We start from the raw sequence: 16,264 nt of genomic DNA, 5'->3' as shown, positions 1-16,264 counted from the left end.
CGCATTGGTGCCTCCTCAGTCAGCGTCCACCCCTAGTGTCATCCACAGTGGCCAACGGAAGGGTGGCCGGTGGTGCAGGACAGTTGCCATCTTGGGAGAGATCACAGGGACAGGAAGGGCCTCTCCACCCGAGCAAATTAGAGCTGTGGTGGCAGAACACATTTACACACACATAGCCGTCCCCCTGGTCTGTTGAGAGGCCACTTGAAAGGGACACGTCATTTGTTGCCTTCCGACTCTGACCTCCTGAGGCTGGGCTGCTGGCAGCATGTGACAGCACTTGAAGGAAAGTCCCTGGAAAGAGTGTGAATCGTTGCAGAAATCCCGTGAGAAAGCGCCCCAGGAGGGCCCCATGCAGCACCCAGCAGAACTTAAACTCCCGTGTCCCCCTCAACACCCCACAGTGTGGTGGCTGCTTCTGTCTCCCCAGGCTTAGCTGGCCTGGGTCCTGCAGGCCCCTCTTCCCCCTGTCCCCACAAGGCACCCTCTCTGCCACTGCACAGCTGGATGAGTGAAGGCCGGGCGGCTAGGGCTGCTTGGGCGAGCGGAGCAGCTTGACCCCGTTCTGGCCTTGTTGGCCTCACTCCTGTGGAGAGCCAGGGTTACCATGTCTCTGAAGCCAAGGCTTGCTTTCTAGGCGTGGGGGAGTCACATTTTGCATTCGTACTCACTGAGCCCCATGTCTGTGGTTAGAGAATTTGTCAACGTTTTAAAATGATTTTTTCAATTCCATCATTTGAGGGCCCTCTGGCAAGGAGCCCGTTAGTACTTGGAGTGCCCACAACATTCCAGAATGCATATATGAAGAGCTGGCCCTTGCTGTTCTTATTCATTGAGGACTCCAATGGCCACTCAGGATGACTGAGTGGAGGCTGCAAAAGATTTGGCTCCTTTGTGAGGTCCTCGGCAGTGGTCAGACATGAAGGAAATAGGTATGGCACCCCCAAACCACACCTCGCCCTACGGGGCCACAGCTGCCTGTGCAGCCTTAGGAGGGAAATGGAAGGACAGAGTAGGGTGTCTGAGTGTGGACACACCCTGCTGCAAGGGCTGAGGGGTCCTCTGACTGGAGCCCGCCCCCAGGCTCGGCTCGGCTCAGCTCAGCTCAGCTCAGCTCAGCTCAGGGACCTGGTGCCCAGGCTTTCCTGGGGAGGAAGGTGTTGGATCTCCTGCCTCTGTATTCATTCATGCTTTGGGTTTCTCTCTAATGCATATTCTAACACCTGCAGGATTTATGGATGAAGGGCCGCAAACCCACATTTGGTCTCATTCCACGGATGCTGTGTCCTGCCCTGCCCTACACCAGTTGAGCCTCTGTAGGGTGGGGTGGGAGTCTGTCTCTGCCCACACTGCCTGCCCCTCGGGTTGTAGTTCTAGGAAAGCCAGTCTCAGACTGAGTTTTGATCCAGATTAAATTCTGTCCCAGGTGCAGATATTTATAGGCAAGAGGGAACAAGAGCCCTCAGGCACAGCTGGGTGTCCTGCGATGTGTGCCTTTGGGAGTTCCCAGATAAGGCCTTTTCCTGGAGGCAAAGCAGAGGGGTTCCGTGGCAGAGCGGCCAGCTTGCTAGCAGGTCAGGGGCAGGGCCTTCTAGGCCCAAGGCATGACCCCTGTGCCCGCTGCTGGCTCTCCTCTTGCCAGGACACATCTCCTGCAGGACTCTAGCTCACCCAAGAACACTTTTCCATCATTGAAAAGTCATTGGTAAGTGCCACAGTATGCATGAGCAGCCCTTCCGGTGCTGGCTTGTGGGCTGGTGTTTGAGAATCTTGCCAGTTCAATGTGGTCATCTGCTTAGGGTTCCCCAAAGGCTAACCTTTCATGACAGAGGGAGGCTACACCTCATTCCTGGGTGAGACTGGGGCTCATGCACACACAGGTGTTAATGGTGTGGACTGCAATGGGTCGAGTGCCTGCTGCCATGTCCTAGTGCAGGGGCGGGTGGGGGGAGCTCCTAGACAAAAAGGGGAGGCTGCTACTCTCCAGGGCCACAGGGAGTCCAGAACTCTGTCCTCTGGTGTCAGCAGCAAATCCGTATGAGTCTGCAGCAACTCAGTTTTTGCCTTCTCAGAGGAAATAATCCAGGGGGCAGAAGGCAGAGTGAGACACTGAGGCAAGTTTCAGTGCAGGAGTGAAAGCTCAGAGCAGGAACGAAAGGATGTAAAGTACACTTAGAAGAGGGCCAGGTGCACGGTTTGGACCTTTGACTTGGGGTTTATATGTTGGCATGCTTCTGGGGAGTCGCGTCCCTTCTCCTAGATTCCTCCCTTGGGGTGGGTTGTCCGCACGCGCAGTGGCCTGCCAGCACGTGGGAGGGCTGTGTGCAGTGTGCTTTCTGGAGCTGTGTGGCGCTCTCTTGAGGCAGTCTTCCCTTACCAGTCGAGTGTTCCTACAGGAAGGTCATATGGGCTATACTTCGCCACTTCGCCTCGTAGTGCTTGACCTCACCAACTCCCGAGATCTTATCAGGAAGCGGCTCATCTCCAGCTTCAGTGTTTTCTATCTCTTGGGAGCCTGCCTTTCCCTGGCACCAGCTGCAACCAATTATTATTTTAGACGCTTGAGTATCACCTGATGATCAGTTGACATTTCTGGTGGGGTGGCGCCCCCTCTCCTGCCCTGCTCCTGTGGGGCTCGCCCTGCCCAACCTTTCCGCAAGGGCCTTTCTTTACTTCATTTGTGCACAATGGACTCTTACTATGATCCCAGGAACTGCTCACGGCCACTTCTGGGTGAACACCTACCGGCTGCTCTGAATATATGCTGTGAAAGTTGTCAGAATCAAAATGGAGTCACTAATGTTAAGAAAGGCCTGACAAAGAGTGGTGGGGAAGGCCCTGAAGAGAGGACACTTAAGCTCACATGCCAGATACCAGAAAGGACTGCAAAAACCGCAAGCCGGCGCAAAGGCCGTCACCCTTACACAAAAAATATTTCTGCAAGGACAGCTGCCCAGCAGCTGCCTGTCCAACCTCAGACCGGAGTCACCTTGGTTATTGATGTTTGTAGCCAAGGATAATTATCGCTAAACCATTGTGCTCATGCTCGTGTTTCCTTTAAAGACCTTTGTCTTCCTTGACCTCCCTGAACAGGCATGTGGTTTACTGTGGCGTGCCTGTTCCCTTGCAGTGTTCTGTTCCCAAGCTAACACGTATTCTTGAGAGCCTCTCTGTTTCCTGCCTAGGCTGACAATGCTGTGGATCTGGGCTCCCAGGAACAGGGGCTGACATCAGAGGGGCAGAAAGAGAACAGCAGCTCTCCCTGAGGGAATGCTTGCCAAGGATAAGGAAATGATGGTTCTTTAAGGATTATTTTATATTCATCTAAAAGGGTATTTTTGTTGTTACCCCTAGCCTTTTTTCCCCTTTCATTTTCTGATGAATAATTTATATAAAGAAAACACATTCTAACTGTGCAATTCTATGAATTTTGACAAATGTCTTCACCCATGCAAACCCTGTTACAACAGACATATAGAACATTTGCATTACTTAAAAACCGCCAGGCGTGGTGGCTCATGCCTGTAATCCCAGCACTTTGGGTGGTCGAGGTGGGAGGATTACTTGAGCCCAGGAGTTGAAGACCAGCCTGAGCAACATAGTGAGGCCCCATCTCTACAAAAACAGAAGAAATTATCTGGGCGTTGTGATGCATGCCTGTGGTCCCAGCTACTTGGAGGCTGAGGTGGGAGGATTGCTTGAGCCTGGGAGGTTGAGGCTGCAGTGAGCCGTGATTGCACCACTGCACACAGCCTGGGTCACAGAGTCAGATCCTGACTCCAAACCCAAACAAAATCTCCTTCTTGCCCCTTTAGAGCCAAACTGTTTTCTGTCATCGCAGATTCGTCTATTCTAGAAATTTACATGGATGGAATCATTCAGTCTTTTTTATCTGGCTGCTTTTACTGGGCACAGTGTTTGTGAAACTCCTCAGTGTTGCACGTAACAGTAGTTCCTTTTAATTGCCAAGTGGCACTCCTTGGTGTGAATGCACCACAGCTGGGCTAACCACCGGATGCTGATGGCCAGTAGGATGTCTCCATTTTTGGTCACAATGAATTGGTCTGCTGTAAGCATTAGAGTATGTATATTTTTTTTAAGAGACAGTGTCTCGCGCTGTCATCCAGGCTGGAGTGGTGGCACAATCATAGTTCACTGCTGCCTTGAACTCCTGAGCTCAAGCAATCCTCTCACCTCAGCCTCCAGAATAACTGAAACTGCAGGCGTGCACCACAGCACTTGGCTAATTTTTCAACTTTTTGTAGAAATTGGGTCTTGCTATGTAGCCCAGGCTGGTCTTGGGCACAAGCAATCCTTCCATGTCTCGAGTAGCTGGAATAGGTGTGAGCCACTACCCAGCACCATTTATTGAAGAATCCATCCTTTCCACACCAAGTGTTCTTGACACCTGTGTTGAAATCAGTTGGCTGTAGAAAGTGGATTAATTTCTGGGCCCTCTGTTTTGTTCCATTGGTCCATGTGTCTGTTTTATGCCAGTTCCATGCTGTTTTGGTTACTGTAGCTTTGTAGTGTATTTTGAGGCCTGGGAGTGTGATCCCTCCAGCTTCGTTGTTTTTGTTCAGGTTGGCTTTGGCTATTTGGAATCTTTTGTGGTTCCATACAAATTTCAGTATTGTTTATTTTTCTATGAAGAAGGTCATTGATATTTTGATAGGCAGTGCCTTGAATGTGTAGATTGCCTTGGGTAGCACAATCATTTTAACACTTAATTCTTCTGATCCTTGAGCATGAGGCGTCATCTCATTTTTTCATATCTGCTTCAATTTCTTTCATCGGTGTTTTGTACTTTTCCTCGTAGAGGTTTTTCGCCTGTTTTTTAAAATTTATCCCTGGGTTCCCAGTGGACTAGTTTTTCAGAAAAAAAAAAAAAAAAAAAAGAAAAGAAAAAGAAAGTTAGCCCTAGGTGTTATATATTTTTTGTAGCTATTGGAAATGGGATTGCCTTCTCAATTTCTTTTTCAGCTAGTGTTTTGTTTGTGTATAGAAATGCTACTAATTTTTGTGTATTGCCAGGGGCAGCCTGTGGGACTTTTTCTTAGGCCCTTATTGGAGGCACAGGGCCACTGAGCAGGCCAGGGGCGTACCTGCAGGTGGTGGGCGCTGTGGGGCTGATTTCTCAGACCCTGAACTCCTGCTATCAGTTGCTTGGGGGCAGGCGGGTCCTAAGTGGGGAGGCCCGCAGCTGTTTGGCTGGCTCAAGGGTGGGTTTGCTGCAGGTGGGATGGGCAGACAGCTCCTCCAGACGGAAGAGCTGCGGTGCGGACGGCTATCCCTGCTGTGCAGGACCAAAGCTATAGCTGAACCTGGGCCCCAGCCCCATGAAGCTGGGGTTGTGGTGTTCAGTCGCCCATGTGGGTTTGGCAGCATGGAGGTGGAGCCCCAGTGCTGGAGAGGTGCGGGTGCTACTGGCCCCAGGTCACACCCCCTCCAGATGTAGTAGCAGCTTGGCTGTCTGTGTGGGTGTGGGGTGGGAAGTGCCCACCTTGTGCTCCTGATTGGGCAGCGCCGCTGTGTGAATTCCCCGCAGTGCCGCAAACTGGGCGCAGGGCTTGCGAGGGCTGTGGGCTGTCCTGCAGCATGGACTGTCAGTGTTGGCTGTAGCGGTGGCAGCTGGTGGAGATCTGCTGACCTTTCCCCGGCCACAGGAGGTCCCTCTTTGCTTCTGGGTCAAACTGGTGAGTGAGGAAGACTGGGCGGCAGAGGCTGGGCGGCTCCAGGCTGCCCTCCTGGACTTCCAAGCACCACAGGTGTGTCTCCACACCTCTGCTGCTCTCCAGCGCTCTGCCTTCGACACTGCAGTCAAATTGTCGCTGTTAGTTCGTTGCCTTGGTCCTTCCTGGGGGAGGAGGGGATGAGTGCCAGCAGTTCTAGCCAGCCCTCTCGCCAACACCACTCTCCTTCTGGTGTCTTTCAAAAAGCAAAAGTTGAACATTTTTACTACATCCAATGTAATCATGTTTCAGTGATGAATATTTTTGAATTTTGCTCTGTGTTTAGAAGCCCTGTTAGTAGGAGCATACTCATTTGGGGTCATGATGTCCTCTTGATGACTTGACTCTTGTCTTTCTTCATCCCTGGTGTGTTCATTGTTCTGACGTCTGCTTTGTGTATTGGCAACATGATGACTTAGCTTTCTTTTGACAGTATTTCCATGGCATACACCTTTATCTCCTTATACTTTTAGCCTATCTGTGTCTCGTATATATATATGTACACACACACACATAATAGGTGTGTGTGTGTGTGTGTGTGTGTGTGTGTGTGTATATATATATATATATTTTTTTTTTTTAACATGGAATTTCACTCTTGTCACCCAGGCTGGAGTGCAATGGGATGGTCTCACTCTCACTGCCACCTCGGCCTCCCTGATTCAAGTGATGCTTGTGCCTCAGCCTCCCGAGTAGCTGGGATTACAGAGGCCCACAGCCATGCTCAGCTAATTTTTGTATTTTTAGTAGAGATGGGGTCTCACCATGTTGGCCAGGCTGATTTCAAACTCCTGACCTCAGGTGATCTGCCTGCCTTGACTTCCCAGGGCACTGGGATCACAGGTGTGAGCCACTGTGCCTGGCCTTTTTTTTTTAAATAGAATTTTGAGGCAGGATCTTGCTCTGTCACCCAGGCTGGGGTGCGGTGGTGTGGCACCATATTGGCTCACTACCGCCTCACCCCCCCAGGCTCAAGCAATCCTCCCACCTCAGCCTCTCGAGTAGCTGGTACCACAGGGGCACGCCACCACACCCAGGTAATATTGTATTTTTCGTAGAGATGAGGTTTCACCATGTTTCCTGGGCTGGTCTTGAACTCCTGGGCTCAAGCAATCCTCCTACCTTGGTCTCCCAAAGTGCTGAGACTACAGGCATGAGCCACCATGCTTGGCCTTAACCTATCTGTGTATCTATATTTAAAATGGGTTTCTTGTAGGCAGCTTAGAGTTAGTTCTTCATTTGTTTATTTCAGTTGATAATCTCTGCCATTTAATTGGAATGTTACGTCATTTAAATTTAATGTAATTATCAGTGTTTTAAAATTTGTCCTATCCATTCTTTATCCTTTTGCCTCTTTTTTCTTCCTTCTTTTAGAATCATAAATTTATCCTGTTTTTGGATTCCAATGTGTCTTACTGGCTTTTCAGCTAGATCTTTTTGCTTTGCTTGTTCAGTGTTTTTTTCTACAATTGTCAATTTGCAGCTTACACTCCAGCGAGCCTACATCCAGGTGGTATTATGACCCTTAATGTGAACGTTAATCACGTTAAACAAGTTCCATTTCTGCCCGAGTCCTTTCTTTGTTGTCATGCGTTTCACTTTCGTGTGAAATACAGCTGACGTGTTTCCTTTAGCCTCAGTAGCTTCCTCTAGCATTTCTTGGCATGCAGATCTGCTGAAAATGAATTCCACCAGTTGTTGTTTGTATGGAGAGGTTCTGAATTTGCCCTCAGTTTTTGAAAGGTATTCTCACTAATTGTCTAGGTTGACGGGCACTTTTTCTTCTGTCATATGAAGGCGCGTCGTTCCATCCATTGTCTTCTGACTGGAATTGCTTCTGATGACAAGGTGACGGCTGTTCTGTTTCTTCGTGTTTAATGTGTGTTTCTCTGGCTGCTTTTCCTTGTTTGTCCTACTTGAGGCTTATTGAGCTTATCGGTCTGTGAGATTCATCAAGTTTGAAAATATTGCATCCATTTCTCGAATGACCAGATTGAAATACCATCTCACGCCAGTTAGAATGGTGATCATTAAAAAATCTGGAGACAACAGATGCTGGAGAGGATGTGGAGACATAGGAACACGTTTACACTGCTGGTGGGCTTGTAAATTAGTTCAACCATTGTGGAAGACAGTGTGGCGATTCCTCAAGGACCTAGAAATAGAAATTCCATTTGACCCAGCAATCCCATTACTGGGTATATATCCAAAGGATTATAAATCGTTCTATTATAAGGACACATGCACATGTATGTTCATTGCAGCACTGTTTACAATAGCAAAGACCTGGAACCAACCCAAATGCCCATCGATGATAGACTGCAGAGGGAAAACGTGGCACATATACACCATGGAATACTATGCAGCCATAAAAAATGATGAGTTTGTGTCCTTTGTAGGGACATGGATGAACCTGGAAACCATCATTCTCAGCAAACTGACACAAGAACAGAAAATCAAACACCACGGTTCTCACTCATAGGCGGGTGTTGAACAATGAGAACACATGGACACAGGTAGGGGAGCATCACACACTGGGGTCTGTAGGGGGAAAATAGGGGAGGGACAGCGGGAGGTGGGGAGTTGGGCAGGGATAACATGGGGAGAAATGCCAAATATAGGTGAAGGGGAGGAAGGCAGCAAACCACATTGCCATGTGTGTACCTATGCAACAATCCTGCGTGTTCTTCACATGTACCCCGAAACCTGAAACACAATAAAATATATATTAAAAAAACAAACAACAAAAAAAACCAAACAAACAAAAAAAGAAAATGTTGCATCCAAGTTTTCTTCAAATATGTTTCTGCCTGCGTCTTCCTTTTGGGACTCCAGCTGTACGTACGTGAGCGGCCTGATGCTGTCTGAATGTCAGGGACGTTCCGTTTATTTTCATGTTAAACTTTTCCCCCATCTCTGTGCTTAGGTTTAAATACTTTCTAAGGCTTGTATTCAAGTTCTCACTTGTATTCAGGTTTGCTGGTATTTTTCTGCAGTTTTCAAACTGCTGCTAAGTTCATTTTGTGAATTTTTCATTTCAACTGTGTTTTTCATCTCAGAGGCTCCATTTAGTTTTATACATACATAATATATGTTTCCAGGATATATCCTTTGGTTAAAAAAATGTCTGTAGGTATTAAAAGTAGGACTACCTAGAATGGCCTTGAAGATTCATTTTCTGGTATTTTTGACAGTGTGACTTTGATAGCTGCTTAGAAGTGGAATTGTAGGATGCAGTTGTGAACACACACATACCTTCCCAGGCTCTCTGAGCTTCCTCCCACAGGGGCTGTGCCGTTTGCATCCCAGCAGCAAGGCGTGAGGTTACGTGTTTCCCTGCAGCCTCCCCATCAGGGTGCGGTGGCGACCTTGTGGAGTTTTGCCAATCTGATAGGACAGATGTTGTAACTCAGTGTCTTCACTTATAGTTCCCTGATCATGAAAACGAACAGGCATGGCTGGGCGTGGTGGCTCACACCGGTAATCCCAGCCCTTGGGGAGGCTGAGGTCGGTGTATCACCTGAGGTCAGGAGTTCGAGACCAGCCTGGCCAACATGGCAAAATCCCGTCTCTACTAAAAATAAAAAAAAGAAAGAAAAGAAAAGGAACAGGCCCACTTGCAGCCGGAGCTGTGGTGCCCCTGGAGGATGCGTGAACTCCGGAGGCGAAGCTGTCACCATCCATGCATCTCAGCGCATGGGGGACAAGCCCTGTAGGATTCACCCAGTAAAAATAAAATCCTATACTCACCTGGCAGGGGAGATACCATGATCACGAAGGTGGTTTTCCCAGGGCGAGGCTTATCCATTGCACTCCGGATGTGCTGACCCCTGCGATTTCCCCAAATGTGGGAAACTCGACTGCATAATTTGTAGTAATGAGGGACTGTGTTCGCGCTTTAAAAAAAAAAAAAATCCTACCAAGTGAATTTGTGGGCTTGGGAAGGTGTAGACAGTGCAGGTCAGGCGTCACCTACATACAAGCAGAACTCGCAGGAACAGCTGCTGGGCGAGGGGGTGGGACGCGGCTCCCGCATCTGCTCCTTGGTGTCAGGCCGGCCCCCTGCTTCTCTCTCTTGTCGCCAGAGTGGAGGAGGCAGAGGTCAGGGAGGCAGTCACTGCTTGTCCCCAACAGTGGACTCAGACTCCAGATGAGGCGGCCACTCTCAGTGTCCTGTTTCATGACTCCAGAAAGCCCCTCTCTATAGAGTGTCAGGAAGGGCCCAGCACCCACAGAGCAACTGAGCAGGGCCCAGCATGCAGGACACGCTGCACAGTGCCACCATTGGCGCACCGGGACAGAAGGCGTGGGAGCCTGGGCGGCCCGGGTAACACAGAGCCTGCTGTCCATCTCTGCGTCGGTCGTCCCACGTGGCCATGCTGTAGCATGGATCTTGTGCAAGAAGTAATTCAGGGTGAGTCTGCAGTGCCAAGTAAAAGCAAGTTTATTAAGAGAGTGCAGTGGTGAAAGAACCGTCACTCCACAGGCGAGCGGGACGCGTCCACCCTAGGCACAGCCCTTGTCTATGTGGGATGTGCTCGGCTACGAGGGTTGGTGACAGAAGATTAATTTTCCTAATTTCTATATTTTGTAAGAATCAGTGTTACTATCTTTACAGCAAAAGTGGGAATGCCTTTGCTCTCCGGATATGGGGATATCTGGGCCCTCCAGAGTCTGGGTCTGTTTAGTAACATGATTAATCTGTTCATGAACTGTAAACCCCGAGAGCCCCAGAAGGTCTGACTCTGGGCACACAGTCCAGCCAGTTCCGCCTCATTTTCCCAGCCCGCACTCAAGATGGAGTCGCTCTGGTCCGAACACCTGTGACATTCTGGACGGCAGGCCGGGGCTTAAACAACAGACATTTATTGCTCACAGCATGCCCACGGGGCTGGCAGTCTGAGGTCACACAGCAGGGCTGCTCCCTCCTGAGGCCCCTCCTTGGCTGCAGACACCGGCTTCTCCCTGAGTCTTCACGGGTTGCCCACTCTGCCCGTCTGCCTCCTGCTCTCCTGTGCGTACCAGGACGCCGGTCACGTCGGGCCCACACTCATGATCTTGTGGAACTGAAATCCTTTCTGTAAAGACCGCCATCTCCAAATACAGTCACATTCTGAGGTCCTGGGGTCAGGACTTCAACAGTTACACCTGGAGGCAGGCACAGCCCAGCCCGTCACAGCCCGTGATCCTCCACCATCCTCCTCCAGTCTCCCTTCGTCTTCCCTGAGGGTCAGCATGGGCTCTGCCATTGTGAGCTTCACGGGAATGAGGGTCACGGGGGTGACGTGGAGGAGCTGGAAGTGATGGGGAGGGAGGTGGGGAGAGGGAGGACCTTGGACTCCGCCCCCTGGGGTCCCCACCCGGGCAGGGCTGTGGAAGGGGCAGTATGCCACCCTTGTCGGTGCCAGAAGGAGGAAGGGATGGGTGGCAGGCACTGTGGGGGGGAGAGGGCTCTCCAGCACTCGGATCTGCACACTGTGACCGCGCTGCCTGGACTCAGCGCAGGAGGATGTGGCGGCTGGCAGGGCTGTCACCCTCGCGATGGCCCCGTTTCCCAGGAGGAAATCGAAGGGATGGCAGGTTTCAGCACAGAGCACACTAGCCCTGCTATTATCTTACAAAAGCCAGGCCTGTCTCCTGCAGCTTTCCATGTGACTTAGCGTCAATATTGGGGGTTTTATGGTTACCTCAGGAAACCTACTTTTGAAGAAATAATAGATTATATTCTCTGGAACACAGGGGGAGCTAAATGACTTTTGACAGCCAGCAGCTTACGGAAATAGCCCTTTTCCTGGCAGAAGAAGCCGATTCCCCAGGGCCACGTGTGCTGCTTCATCCAGCTTCCCCTCACTCTTTGCTGACGGATGCCCGGAGTTCAGCCCCCCGCCTGACTGCTGCTGCCATTGCACCCTCCACCAGTGCGATAGTGACGGTTGTGACGTATGATTGCAAATCGGGACACAGAGCCCTCCCAGAGCAAGGCAGCGCCCCGGGGCCAAGGGACTAGGCTACTGGGGACCCTGGGCTCTTGGGACATGGGGCTTGGGTGCAGACAGGACCTGGGGTGCTCCCAGCTGCATGCTGATGGCAGGAAGCCCCATGTCACAGAGATGTGGCCCCAGACGCTTGAGAAGAGATGGCATGAGATGATGTAAAAAACCCAGTGGACCTCTGTGGGTGCCATCCCAAGCCCTGTTGGTGGATTAACTTGGTTCCATGCCCACAGCTGCCTGAGGTGGAGGGATGGTCATGCCCACTGCACAATTGAGGCTGAGGCCAGGAAGAGTTTTGCCAGATGCCTGGGCTGGGGCCAGGGCTCAGGGCCACCTGCTGAGCTGCCCACCTGGCCCACCCCGGGAAGTGTGTGAAAGGGCCTGATGGTGCAGGCCTGATGGGGAGGAGGTGCTGTTACCCCGGGAGTCCCAGCCTCACCTCAGGGGGAAGAGGGAGGAGAGCAAGGCTGGGGCCATCCCTGGGGTTGCGCATGTGCCCCCTGCCGTTGGAAGACACAGGCCACCCTGCATCCGTGCCATCCAGGGAGTGGGGAGGAAGCACGTGGCTGTGGAGAGCCCAGCAGGTAACAGGAAGGGCTGCACATGCAGAGGACCCAGCCCCCAGGCAGGAGCTGGGCTGCACCCCTGCATCTGCACCAGCTGAGACGCAAACTTGGCATCAGCACCGCCCTCCCATGAAGACGAGGACCCATGCCGCGTGGTGCAGGAGCTGTGCACTGGGCAGCCACGAAGGCAACTCCAGCCAGCAGTGCCAGGAGCAGCGCCAGGCCTCGTGGTGGTGGTGGTGGGGGTACAGGCTGGCTCCTGGCAGTCGCTCAGCTCTCCAGGGACAGGCAAGGACGTGTAGAGAGGGGACAGCATGGGTGTCGAGGCTGAGGCACTGGCCCCTCCCAGACTGACCCCTAGGACCACCCTGCCTGCCCCCAGGTACCCCACTGTGCCTGGGGAGAGCAAGGGCCGCTTTGGGTTGAAGGCTCTGGGGACGCTGTCTTGAAATTCTTACCAATTTTATCACTAAGCTTGTGTTTTTCCAGCAAGGTAGATGGGCATGGAGCACCCACAAGAGCAAGCCACGGGCGCCCTCTGAGCCCAGTGCAGTTCCAGCGCTGCTTGGAACCTACACAGAGCGTACGAGTGGGGCTCATGGCGACCGCAGGGCTGGTCGCAGGCAGGACAGGGTGAGGGCCGCAGCCCCAGACTCGCCTTCCCTTCAAGCTGAGCAGCTTCCAGTGGGAGGAAACACCAGTGACCAGCCCCGTGCTCCCTCCTCAGCGGGTCCAGGGGAAGGGGCGGTGCTGGTGGAGTGTGATGACCAGGCGGTGGAATCAAGGCGGCTGCTGCTGGGTTTTGTGGGACGCGTCCGCCTTTCCAGCGGCCACTGAGAACAGGTGTGTGTGAACTGTGAGACAGAAACGGAGATTTCACCTTCCTGATGAGTTACACATTTCATTTTTGCATTTAAAACTGGACAGTGTCCTATGGGCAAAGACCTAGAGTTTTCTGCCATCTTAGCTAGAAATGAGCTGCAAAGTTGTTCTCAAGATGTCGTGTGTAACTGGTCAGAGCAAAACATGGAGAGCCCTTAGCAGGTGCCCACTTTAATGCATCTTCTTCACATCCGCAAAATTCCTTAAACATATGTGACAATGAATCAGGAAGAGGAGAACGAAGAGCAGAAGTTCCCTTGCAGAGCTTTGCATCAGTGACATGTAAACGAGCAGGCCACAGATGAGCGCAGGAGAGCCCCGTGTGCCGTGTGCATGCGGACCGGGCTATCGTGATGTGTGAATGAGCAGGTCACAGATGAGCGCAGGACAGCCCCGTGTGCGGTGTGCATACGGACCGGGCTATCGTGACGTGTGAATGAGCAGGTCACAGATGAGCGCAGGAGAGCCCCGTGTGCCGTGTGCATGCGGACTGGGCTATCGTGACGTGTGAATGGGCAGGTCACAGATGAGCGCAGGAGAGCCCCGTGTGCCGTGTGCATACAGACCGTGCTGTGATGCGTCTCACATTGGACGATATTCCACTTTTGGAGTTTTAATGTCTGTATTTAGAAAATGGGTTTAATAAGTCACCGTGGTTTTGATTTGTTTTATATTCATCATTTCTTAAGACTCTTGTAGGTATTTCTTATAATAAAAAAATAAAAGTTAAAAAACATCTGGACAATATAAGATGAATGGTAGATCCATGCTAATGATTCTAATTTTCAGAATTTCTTTACTTAGAATGACATAAAATAGCAACTAAAAAATAACATTACAAGTTCAGAGAGAAACTGTGGAAAAAGAAAAAGCTAGGCTGGGCGCAGTAGCTCACACCTGTAATCCCAGCACTTTGGGAGGCTGAGGCAGGTGGATCACCTGAGGTCAGGGGTGTGAGACCAGCCTGGCCAACGTGGTGAAATCCTGTCTCTACTAAAAATACTAAAATTAGCCGGGTGTGGTGGCAGGTGCCTGTAATTCCAGCTACCTGGGAGGACGAGGCAGGAGAATCACTTGAACCCGGAAGGTGGAGATTGCAGTGAGCTGAGATGGCACCACTGTGCTCCAGCCTGGGCAACGGAGCAAGACTCTGTCTAGAAAAAAAAAAAGGAAAAAAGAAAAAGTTGTATATTTTAATACCTCTCATGGCTCTTTCCCTTGCTTTTTAATGAGGCACTCCACATTTTCATTTTGCACAGGGCCCTGAGTGGGCCCGATGGAGGGACCCATCTCCTGGGGACTGACCCCTGAGTGGCTTCTGGCCCACACGGGGTGTGACCCTGGCTCTCGGGTTATCACTGCCCGAGGCTCCTTCTTTCTCAGGCCCTGGTCGCCCAGAGGATCCCCTGCAGGGATGCTGCAACCTCCACCCAGCTTCCGCTTCAGAGGACTAGGGGTGTGAGGAGTTCTCCAAAGGTACCGGCTTTGGACAGATGGGGTGTGATGGTGGCCAGGGGGTGCCTGCAAGAGCCCCTCATGGTCCTGGGGGTGCCCTGGAGTCTTCCGGCTGTGTGGAGCATAGCCCCACTACCTTTGCACTCTCTAAGGTCCCAGGGTCACCCAGGCTACTGGGTGTCCAGACGTCCACATGCAGGGAGTGGGGGACCAGAAGCTGGGGAGCCTGGGGGTTTTGAGGAGAGAGGGCAGGAGGAAGGTGTGGTTAATGGTGTCCGGTGCAGGAGCTAAGCCACGGGAGGGGTGGGCTGTGGTGTGGACGACACCGGTAGCTGGCGCCATCAATGAGTTGTGCAGTGGGCTCGTGGGTGGGGTTCTCTTTTTTTAAGAAAAAAGCCTGGGTGTGTGGCTGCTGGTGAGTCACGCTGCAAGAGAGGAGAAAGCTGGTACGGACACAGGAGTGGGGTGTGGAGGCCTGAGGCCAGTCAGGGCAGGGCAGGGGCCAGTCTGCGGGTTCCAGGAGGCACACTGGAGGGGACGCTCGGGGCTGGATGGGGCTGGAGGCTGTTTGGGGTTGGGTCTGAGGCTGATGCCGGGTCTTCTGCAGTCGGGACTCATGGTGGGTCTGGGTTCATAGGTGTGAGGTTGGTGGGGGACGCTGGGAATATCTGCCCTGACATAGTAGAAAATATATATTCAGACCCAGTGCGGTGGCTCATGCCTGTAATCCCAGCACTTTGGGAGGCTGAGACAGGCGGATCACTTGAGGCCAGAAGTTCAAGACCAGCCCAGCCAACATGGTGAAACCCCATCTGTACTAAAAATACTAAAATTAGCCGGGTGTAGTGGTGGATGCCTGTAATCCCAACTACTCGGGAAGCTGAGGCAGGAGAATTGCTTGAACCTGGGAGGTGGAAGTTGTAGTGAGCTGAGATCACACCACTGCACTCCAGCCTATGTGACAGAGCAAGACTCTGTCTCAAAAAAAAAAAAATGTACATTCTATTTTGTCCCCAGTTCCTGACACCGCACTTCTTGGAGAGTCCTGTGTGGTAGGAGGCGGGAGGAGCGTCTCTGAGTATTCGTAACAAGCCCCTTTCCACCCCTCCTGAGTTTAAGCTATGTGGGGACTCCTGGTCGGACCCTAAAGAGCTTGAGGGTGGGCTGGTTGCTAGGGGAACCAACTGTGTGATTGAAGGCGGAAACTTTCAGCCACACTCCCCAGTCTCTGGGGCCGGGGATTATAGATGGAGGCCAATGAACAATTGCCAAAGATGTCACCAGTCATGTCCATGTGACGACACCTCCATCAGAAACCCTTGCCCACGGGCTTTGGAGAGCTCCGGAGTTGGTGAACACATCCTTGTGTGGGAGGGGGGCACACCGCAAGTCCATGGGGACAACAGAATCTCCTGTGCTTGGGACCCTCCAGCCCTCGCCCCCAGCACCAGACCTCGCCGCGGGCACCTCTGCATCTGTATTCTTCACATTTCCTCTCCAAGAAAGCAGCCGTGGTAAGTAAGGTGTTTCCCTGACTTCCACGAGCCATCTGACAAATTATTGAATTTCAGCAGGGGACTGTGGGACCGTCCATTTGCAGCCACGTTGGACTGACAGGTGTGGCTTGAGGACATGG

General features: G+C 51.8%; 1 non-coding gene across 1 annotated transcript; it reads left to right on the top strand.

Moving 5' to 3' along the window:
• The first annotated feature begins 9,474 nt into the window (after window positions 1-9,474).
• LOC116552453 lies at window positions 9,475-9,633 on the top strand. The gene has a single exon (XR_004269387.1). It is a non-coding gene; the product is annotated as a U1 spliceosomal RNA (small nuclear RNA).
• The last annotated feature ends 6,631 nt before the right edge of the window (window positions 9,634-16,264 follow it).

Source organism: Sapajus apella, unplaced genomic scaffold (genome assembly GCF_009761245.1).
Source record: "Sapajus apella isolate SASKATOON/1434 unplaced genomic scaffold, GSC_monkey_1.0 scaffold11, whole genome shotgun sequence".
NCBI lineage: Eukaryota > Metazoa > Chordata > Mammalia > Primates > Cebidae > Sapajus > Sapajus apella.
This window is presented reverse-complemented; position numbering and strand designations above follow the sequence as displayed.